At 35.4% G+C, this 10824-nt stretch overlaps 1 protein-coding gene across 2 annotated transcripts in view; it reads right to left on the reverse strand.

Moving 5' to 3' along the window:
- The window catches only part of LOC138708192 (uncharacterized), a 54592-nt gene extending 47072 nt beyond the window's left edge, over positions 1 to 7520 (reverse strand). The window contains exon 1 of one of the 2 annotated variants that reach the window (XM_069838477.1): positions 7136 to 7520. The gene's annotated coding sequence lies outside the window, so the exon portion shown is untranslated. Of the gene's footprint in view, positions 1 to 7057 lie in introns of both variants that reach the window. The other variant, XM_069838478.1, reaches the window with a different exon arrangement.
- Between the last annotated feature and the right edge of the window lie 3304 nt (positions 7521 to 10824).

Here is a 10824-nt window from a genome sequence, read left to right on the forward strand (position 1 = left end):
GGCTGTCAAAAACAATCGAACGAATATTTATAAGTTGTACCCCTGATCACATATGTAACAGATTGCTCATCCCCATGTTAAAAACGGTAACATGTGGAAAAGAACCATCAGAATCGACTGCTAGATGGCAGCATAGTGATTAATAAAAGTTATTGCCGTCAAAGCCTATAAGGCTGAATAATCTGTTATATGTGATATGGGGTTGTACCAACAACGGCCAATGCACTTGAGATGATATTGCGATACAATATATCCTACTTACAGGCTTACACTTACTAAGTTTTCATGTAGTATTCAAATTGATTTGAATACGATTAAAGTATTGACGCTTTCATGAAAACGGGGATTCAAAACGATCCGAGTCTCAAGGTCGATACACCTAAAAAGTTGAATTGGATCGTATTCAATACGGAATGAGTTCCGGCCACCTCTGTAGTATAGGGGTCAGCATGCTGGTCTCTTACGTAGAGCGCCCAGGTTCAATTCCCGATCGGGTTGAATTCCCAGGTTGCGGTTTTTCAAGCTTTTCCCTCAAGAAAAATGCCAGGAAATTCGGGCCACATCATCCCTGAATATCACCGTCCTCATTCATCAACGAACTCATACTCATAACAAATCAGTAATACATATAGGCTACAGTCGCCATCTAGTTCACAACAGTAGAACCAGTCCCAACAACAGTACTATTATTGCAAGTTATCTTGAAACTTCTGAGCGGTGACAGAGGGGCAGAGGGAAGGAAGCGCGTAACGCGGGTGGAGCCAACTGAATTGTTTGCGCATGCTCCGCAGCATAATCTCTTGTCAAGAAACATAGTACTATTTCCTTCACTGCGTACCAGTAGTGTTACCATGGTGCAGCAACCACAGGGTAATAATTATGGTGAAATCACACCACCGCGGAGAAAAAGTAACGCTGTTATCCATAGCCGAGAAAGAGAAATTATCGCAAATATAATAAAATTAAGCGTTGCGAGGAGGAAAAATTAAACAAATATTTGCTGGAACCTCTTGCTAAGGAATATGAGAGAGCGGCTAAATACTCTGACAAAAGTATTAGTTCCGTGAAGAGAATTAAAAATAATATTGAATTACGACCGAATGAACCTCTCACACTACTGCGGGAAAGAATAGGTATGTAATGTTTAGAAATGATTGCTATAATAGTTATGTACAATAGTGTGTGTATTGAGAGCGACATAATGAATTACTGTTGTAAGTTATTATTTTCTTATAGTTCTACTAAACATATTATTTCATTCCAGAATTAGACTTGTGTAAAGTTGAAGTGGACGACTTCGATCAACATGTTATTCGGGATACAATCGAATAATTCTACCGTGTTCAGAAAGTAGTACCTACGATTAAGAAGATAATTCCGAATGGATGATGCCATTGACGAAATAATTAATTTTGGAACAAGCGATGATGGCAGCAATGATAGGGATATGGATTGTGTATAATAGTAAATTAATGTAAATTCAAATAATAAGCCTGTAAAATATTGTTATAAGAATATGTACATATTAATTGAAAGTGTAAGTCATGCAGGCCTATATAATGTACAGAAGTAGCTGTAGTAACTCCTTCATTGCCGGTCCCCAGCCCGGATGAGAGAGGAGGAGTGTACACACGATTATATTTAAATACTTACTCATTACAGGTTAATTAAAGCTTGCTACGAAACTATGTTCTCCTCTCAAAACCGGAGTACCGAGAGAAGATGATGTCTGTATTGAACCAAGTTCTTTTACAGTAGAGAGCCGTAAGGTAAAAGAACCAACGTTTTTTGAAGAGAGTCACGTTACCCGAGGGAGGGGCATCCTTGCCGTGCCGTTACGTTGATGAGTACACGCCGTACCGAGCAGTTCCAAAGACAGACTTAGGGGATGTAAGGTTCAAGATAACTTGCAATGACAGTACACAGGCCTTCGGATTTCAAACAAAAGTTTAACTCGCGATATGACCAAAGATGTTAAAGCGAGTATAAATAAAAGCGAGAGAAAAAAATGAGTTCCATGAAAACGGGTATAATATTCAAAACGATCTCAAAACGCTAAGCGCGTAAACGATCGTCATTTGTTTAATGTGTCAGCTGTTTTATAAAAAATGAGGGCAATTTTGTATGTTGAAAAGGCGTGTAGTATAACACATTATGTGTTTTCCTAAAAGCCATTATTACCATTCTTCATTAACAGCCAGAATATTAATTTTTCATTAAGAAAATGCAACATTGTTTATAGGAAGGCCTAAGTGCTAACATGTCGATGACATGTTAACCAACTACTTTCGAAACCTCAGCCTCTATATTCAATTCGTATTGAAAATTGCATGAAAACAGAGATCGGGTGGATCGTATTCAGTATGGTAAATGTATTCAAATCGATTTGAATGGGACTACTTCATGAAAACGCAGCAATACCACAGGCTAGTATATACAGTCACGAAGCTTGAGTTGTGAGGGTGCTAGGAACAATTGACTGTGCCGGTACTATTTCGCATTGTCTGTAATGAGGCAATAGTAGCGGTCCTAGTGGTTAGCAACTATCTATGGATCCATATTTACTACGTATTGAGCTTCGTGACTATATATTAGACTGTGGTAATACGTACACTGTTGACGACATGAACAAAAATAGTCGTACAAACAAGAACAAAGGCCAATGAGCTAACTTTATTGCCACATAAATGAAACAGAAACATTTCTCAAGAAAGAAAAAATGTCCCTACCAGAATACTCGCGGACCCCCAAAATGAGCTTCAATGACTCCTGGGGGTCCCCGGACCCCACTTTGAGAACCACTGTATTAGACCATAGTTTTGTAGAATAGGGTCCTAGAATTTAATATAGGCCTATGTGGCAACAGAGCCTCTACTAAGAGCAACATGACGTCATTTTGTTTAGTCGCTTTAGAAAGTGAAAACTGGTAAAGAACCGTAACAGTAGGCCTACATAGTATAGTATTCCATTCCTAGCGTTCTGCCCAAGAGCAGGTCTTCACTGCAAACCCAGCATTCTCCAGAGTCTATTTTCTGCCTTCCTCTCTGTCTCATCATCAGGGACGACACTTTGTCCCAGCATGGACGGATTTTAGGTTGGTTGTTGCTTGCCTATATTGACGTCACGGAGGCCATGGGTTCGAAGGTACTGCACTGTGACAGGAAAGGGCAACCTGTGTGTGCTGCACCGGAGAACGAACGTACAGTACGTACGTTTGATTTGTTTAGGATTCGAACCTATGCCGCTGCCTGCTTGTTTTTCATTGCAGTGGCTTACCTACAGTTCAGTTTCTACAGCAATATTGGTGCCGTTGTCACTTAATGGCAAGGTGGTTGTGATCGTGACTCTGTGTGCAGTAGTGTAAACATAATACAATGTAGTCAGACAAGAGCTCTAAACTGAATTCAATTGCAACTGCGTTTGGAAGCGAGTATTTTAGTGTGGAGGGCGACAACATATGCTGTAAAGTGTGCAACATAGAACTAAAGGTAAACATTCGTAAAGATTTGCAAAAGCATTGTGAAAAGAAAAGGCACAGTGAACGTTTGCCATTATTTCTCTCATCTACATGGTTTACAAACTTTGAGTTTTATAATGATTTGTGCGAGAAGATGTATCGGCGAATAGTCCAATACGAAAGCTCTGTAACCCACATTTTTTGCGGTTTATGGAAAAATATACGTCTAGAAAACTGCCTAGTATAACATCAATTCGTACAACCTATTTATCGTCTGTATACGAAAAACTCTGAACCCATTCGAACAGCTGTAGGTAGTAAGAAAATATTTGTATCTATAGATGAGACATCGGATGCTGTGGGACGATAAGTAGCTCACGTTGTTCTAGGAGTGATGTCCTCCAATGAACCAGGAAAGAAATTTTTGTTGACATCGGAAATGCTAGGAAAAGTAAACAGTACAACTATTGTTAATCTTTTTGAGCTGCACCTATGTATAACATCGTGCGATGTTGAGCGAACTTTCTCGCAGTACAAGCATATTTTTAATGAAAACAGAAGGAATTTCACTTTTTCACACTTAAAAATGCATACTGATATACTGTATACTGTAACGGACTACAGTTTGCATCAGAATAATGTACGTAACTCGATTGCAAATACTTGTGTGTGATTTGACTAACTCGTCGTTGTTGTAAATATGTGTAAGTAATTATGTAAACATGTAACTAATCAAGGCATATGCTACGCGCATACATATTATATGGGAGTGGTAACCTGTAGAAACGTTGCATTTTCGTTCCGCCGATCTATACCAGCAAACAGTCGAGTGCTGTCGCTGGACTGCTCCTATCAACTAGTAAACACAGGTACTCTATACACCAGTACCAGTGAACCTCGTGTCGTCCCTAGTCATCATATCATCCATATATCTTAATCTCGTCTATCATCTGATATCTTCTTCTGCCACGAACTCTTCTCCCGTTCACTATTCCTTCCAGTGCATCCTTCAGTAGGCAGTTTCTTTTCAACCAGTGACCCAGTCAATCCATTTTCCTCTTTCTAATCAGTTTCAGCATCAATCTGTTTTCATCCACTCTTTCCAACACAGCTTCGTGTCTTATGGTCTGTCCATTTCACACGCTCCATTCTCCTCCATATCCAGTTTTTCTTTGGGAAAGGTAAATGCTGTAGCTTCCCGTTGATTTCTGCACACCACTCTCTCTTTTGAATCTTAAAAGATCTCAGGGGGGCCCCAGCGTGAAGGTGAGGAGAGTGGATTTAACTAATTAGGCCCTCTGGACTTACCGAAATTCACCGCGTCGTTGTTACGTTTCCATGGTTACCAAGTATGTTTGCGGTTATGTTTATGTTCCCATCGTGAATGATGGTATGACTTCTTGATTTTACCGTAACGTTTATATTCTTAAGTTAAAGCTTACGTTATGTTTAATTTTCATTGTGAATGAGCCTTTACTCTCTTCTAACTCGTTGGTAGTTATACTTCGAACTACAACGCTACGTTGCAAATTTGAGCGACCACGCGATCAGTTGTTCCGGGCTAGATGGCTGAAGTTGAAACATTCATTGATAATTGACGCGAACGTGTAAAAGGACACAAAAATAGACATGGAATGAACACGAAACGTAATAATAGTTGACAATGTATGCACAACAAATGGCACCAAGAAAGCTATTGAGCTCTCACCACATGGGAACTGTAAATCTGGCAACTCAACCGTTGTTACCATAGCAACATGTCTCCTACGCTATGTAATAATCAGTTGTCTTTCCAATCGCCGCGCAAATGTCATGTTCCATTAAAAAAAAAAAAAAAAAAAAAAAAGGAAAAACGGGTGTAATGTTATGCACTTCTGGTCCAATGAAAATCCTAGTTTTTATTTACACGTAGCTTTACGGTGTCGCCATGTATGAAATGATGGGATAAAAATAATCTTCGTAGATCGCATGGGAGGAAATTCTCATTGGCTGCGTTAGCGTAGCAGCGTTGATGGTCGTGCGGTGAAGGTAATGGTAATTTATCGAAGGCCTGTATCGGTAAATTGAGGGGTAAAGAGTGGAGGATTGTAACGGATGGTTAAATTACTTTTCATATTTATTTACTTTAGCAATATCGTTCGTATCCACTATTTTTCCACCTCCTTAGTTGAACTACCCCTCACTCTTTGGAGGTTAGGTTAGAAGTGGCAGACAGCCAAGATCCTGTCGCGAGCCGCACGTTATGTTAATTGCTTGTATGTTAAAAACAACGCCATGTCACAAACACAATGCACTATGTGAACGATGCAACACTTGCACGTCAACAACTACGGTATCGATAAAATAAATAATTACCTTACTTACTAAAGACAATGAACGTTTAGCAGGGCAGTTAAAGAAACAGCTGCGCTACCCAGTGTTCTGAAAATTTACTTTACAGAATAAGAAAGGAACACAGTAAAGGTCCCCTGAAAATCTCCACAAAAAAGAAAAAAAAATCGAAATAGGCCTAATATTGTACAGACAAACGCCACATATACGAAGAATGACAGTATGCCTCATAGTCCATGATATTACATCCATTGTCCTTTTAATTTATAGACAGGATTCAAGACAGTATTAAACAATTAATTACCAATATTCCTAATAAGTGTAATTAACTTATTACTTATATTTGTCGAAATAAGTAGTCTACCATGAGTAGAGATACTGCTCACTCGGCAAGACTTAAGAGTGCATCTGGCAACGGCGCTATCCATTACCTACGTACTGTCTCTTAATGTTCACCCCCGCTACAGTTTACGTACACCACTCGTAATTAAAAAAAAAAAAAAGAAAATAGCGCACATAAATACAGTACTTGAAACATTTTTGTTGTGATCCCTTTCAAGTTTTTTTTTGCGATGCGCGGAAACCAGTAGTCTCATATGGATGTTTTAAGTTTCCCATTGATTTTTCACGAACGATACCTAATATTTGCCGTTCAGGTCCATAACCATACAAGCAATGTCCAATACGATCTCCACTCACAGTATTCGGTATATGTTATGATTATCTGCCGTCTATTGGATACAGTCCTAGCAAAGTGTTCCCTGGACCTTTATGCATTCGATTTAAGGGGAACATCTCCCGAAACAATACTACAGGAAGGAAACTGATTTTGGTAAATTAGACATTTAATTTTAAAATTTCAAATCTGAAATAAATATATATCCTCCCTAATATATTTTACTGATTAATTTCCTTATTAATAACAATACGTATTTATCCCCGTTGATCGTTGTCTCCTTGCCGATGATCATTTCAATGTGTGTATGTTTAATCAACGATCCGAAGACAGGTTTCAATGTACTGTATGTGGAATTTAATTCGAGTGATAAACTATGTTTAGTTATCATTATATAGCAAAACTGCAGCATTAAAAATGTCCAGTTTTCTATGTGACAATCATTAAATAACTTTCTTGGGTCACAACACATGCAGAGTATGAGGAAAAATCTAGGTTAGGTACCCATTATCCGCACATTGTTAATCATAATTAAATAAGCATTCACAATTCACTTAAACAACATGTCAAACTCGCATATGACTCATACTTACATCTTCTTCAATAATCAACCAGTTCATCAGGAAACTGTCATACTGTTAGAAGAATATTACACTAAATTGTACATTTACCTTGAAATTTTTTACCACTAAAATATACTTCCATTTCAAGAATGCTCTCACAGATACTCGTTAACTTTCACAAACTTATAATTTCTCTCTGTATAGAACACCTACAAAGTTCACTTCATGACTTCATCACGATTATACTACAGAACTGAGAATAATTATTTCAATCATGAACCGAGAGCGAGTCATCTATTTCCAACAGTCCAACCAATGACACGCAGCCTGATGCAGACGACATAAGTTTTCTTCCACCATGTTGGTTAGAAGATGAAGATATGATACGTGTAATTGCCCGCCATCTTACGAATGAACGAATGAACTACGTATAACTACAGTGCGGTACCATTGAGCTCTATACTATAATGTCAAGATCACTGTGTGGTACACAGATCACACACATAATGCATTGCGGTATAACTCTCAAGATGACTATCACTGAATCAATATTAACACTTGAAATACCGTAGGACTCTCAAGGATCAATAATCTGGGCCCTGTTTCATAAAGATGACAAGTCCTACAATCATGACAATTTTACAAATATGTTAGAATATTGTAGCATTTGTTTCCTGACAATTCTTACCTGCTTTGACAAACACAATTTGTGAATTGTCAATAGCGTTTCATAAATATGACAATGACAGATAAACTATGTGTAAACATGTAAGATCGAGAGAAAATTATTTCCTATTTTTTTATAACATAACATTTATTTTAAGTACCAAGTCATAAGGATCCTTGCCTTTTTACAATGAGAATAACTGGTTCTCAGTCAATAAATTAGTATTAAATTGTAACAAAACTAACATAATTCAATTTAAATCCTGACCAAATTCAACCTCGCAAATTTCTAGCGCAATAACTAACAATAGATCCCTATTAGAAACAACATCAACCAAATTTTTTGGCTTAAAAATCGATAATGTGTTAAATTGGAAAAATCATATTAAAGAAATTACCCCCAAACTAAATTCAGCATGTTTTACTATTAGATCTGTGCAAAAGATAGTAAATATCAATACCTTAAAAACAATATACTTTGCATACTTTCACTCAGTAATGAGTTTTGGAATAATATTCTGGGGAAATTCCACAGATAGTAACAGTATATTCCTATTCCAAAAAAAGAGTATAGTAATTAGAATAATAGTAGGTGCCAAATCTAGAGAATCTTGTAGGACTATTTTCAAAAAACTACAAATAATGCCCATGGCTTGTCAGTATATCTTTTCATTAATAATCTTCCTCTTATGTAATCGTGAAACTTTGTAACTAATTCAACAGTTCATAGCATAAATGCACGTCAAAAAATATGACGTTGTTTTGTGCACCATATCTCCCATTTTGCTCATTACATTTTTAGCTGATGTTCACTAATACGAAATTTTTCCATGAATACAGGCTCATTGAAAATGTAATTTACAGTTATCCTTTCTTTAAAAACCTTTGTCCTGTGTGGTTCCCTGTAATCATTACTTGCTGCTACTGCTGCTAGTATTGAGCATGGCTTGCTTAAAATAAAGTATTTCCCTTAAAATCCACGCCATTATTCAACCGTCTCAATTACAATATGGCTCAACTACTGCAACAATAAATTGTCAACTTCCTCTGACATACGAAACATGAGGTGCCAGAATTTCATGTCAATTCTGCAAATATGTAGAACTGTCAACAAATGTATTTATTTATTTAAATTTAAATATACAGAATAAAGAATATAATTACAAACAAACAAGAGAAATAGAAATAAAATAATGCAATCAATATAAAAAAGGAGATACAGTAGTATTAACAAAATTTGAGATCGAATGAACAGCGCTCGTGTTCGGTCGCAGTTCACATATAATATTAATAGGCCTATAAGAGAATATAAAATAAAATAGGAAATAAAATTAAAATTACAGTTACAGAAATTATATAATACAATATTAATATAAGAGAAAAATATAGAAAATAAAAAAAAAATAATAATAATAAAAATAAATAAGTAAAATAAAATAGGAACTAAAATTTAAATAAAATTTAAATTAATGGACACTTTCCTGTTTCATAAAATTATATATGTCAGAAAAGTCTTGACAAATTGTAAAATTTTGCCTGTCATGACAAAACTTTTATGAAACAGGAATCTGACAAATTGTCACAATTTTTCCTGACAGGCGAAATGTTTTAATTTTACAATTTTATGACATAGGCCCCTGGAATATTAATTAATACTATTTGTCTTCTGCTACGTGCATCACTTATGGGGAATGTAACCTTTGATTTCACGTTCATTTGTATCATTTTTTTTAGTGAGAAAAAATAGGCTATACTAGAACCACCTATCGGTACCAATTAAACTTTGTAACGCACATAAGTGTTGCGGGGTTTTAATCCTAGAATTGTGAAATGACTTTAGTAATGACATTAAGTCCTGTCCATCCTAACGTCAATGAAACAGACTTGTAATTATTGTATGCATAGTCATGTGGCCGTGTTGTATGTTATAAATATACAGTTAGTTTCAATATGGTATTCATGTAATATGGAAACACAAATTATCGAATGATGTTTTCATTCTACAACCTATTTTTTTTAGAATTTAATATATTTATAGTACATATTTTCACCTACAAAATTTAAAAGAGACAACGTAACCTTCCTGAACAGTGGCGCACCCTGGAATATGGTTTAGGAGGGGGTGGAGGGGGGAGCTACTTATAGTCAGTATCATAGAGCAACATTTAAAGCTGTATCCTCACACACATTATTTTAAATGACTGAATGGAAGAATAAACATTTTCAGGTTGAAAAATACGAGTAACAACCTTTCCTTATCTTATTTTTGTGTATACTGAAAACATAAGTTAATATGTTTGAAGGACATCAGGTTGAAACATAATAAACCTTAATTTTGTGTATACACTGGTAATATTAGATAATTCAATTAATGTTTCATGTATAGAAAATGGAACATAGTTAAAAACGAAAAATTGAAGGATATTGAATTGTAGTGCTAAGATGTAATAAATAATTCAAGATTTACAGGAAGGATATTGGATTTTATTATGTAGTTATCTCTTTCTTCCCGTGTACAGAAAATCACAACAATGCTCATATTTTTATTTCTCAACAATGGTGCAATTGTAAGACTTGAAATTTTCCAGTATATTTCAATTATAATGCATGGAAATATATTTAAAATTTCACAGATGTATCATTAATAGTTTTTGAGTTATTGCGTTTCAAACTTTAAAATTGCTCTCCTGGAAATTTTAATAAGTGACTTACCTCATTTTTCCCATGTAGTCTTCAAATGTTCTGTTTTACTAGTAGGTGCACCAAAGTGCTATAAAGTGCCATTTTAATAATAATAATAATAATAATAATAATAATAATAATAATAATAATAATAATAATAATAATAATAATAATAATAATAATAATAGTCATCATCATATTTAAGGTACCATTTGTTTAAGACATATTTGTAGCTTTGGATTATGCTTAATAATATGTTTCAATTATTAATATTTCAATAAACTGCAATTTCTTTCCATGGGATATAATTATTTTCTTATTAAATCCACAAAATCTCCAAAACCAAAATGAATGTGCAATAACAAACATGTGCAGTGGAACTAATATTGTATTATGTAAGTGAAACCACGTATCTGCTATGTAAGAGATTTTTTCTGTAGTGAAAACAC

This window comes from Periplaneta americana, chromosome 10 (assembly GCF_040183065.1).
Source record: "Periplaneta americana isolate PAMFEO1 chromosome 10, P.americana_PAMFEO1_priV1, whole genome shotgun sequence".
Lineage (NCBI taxonomy): Eukaryota > Metazoa > Arthropoda > Insecta > Blattodea > Blattidae > Periplaneta > Periplaneta americana.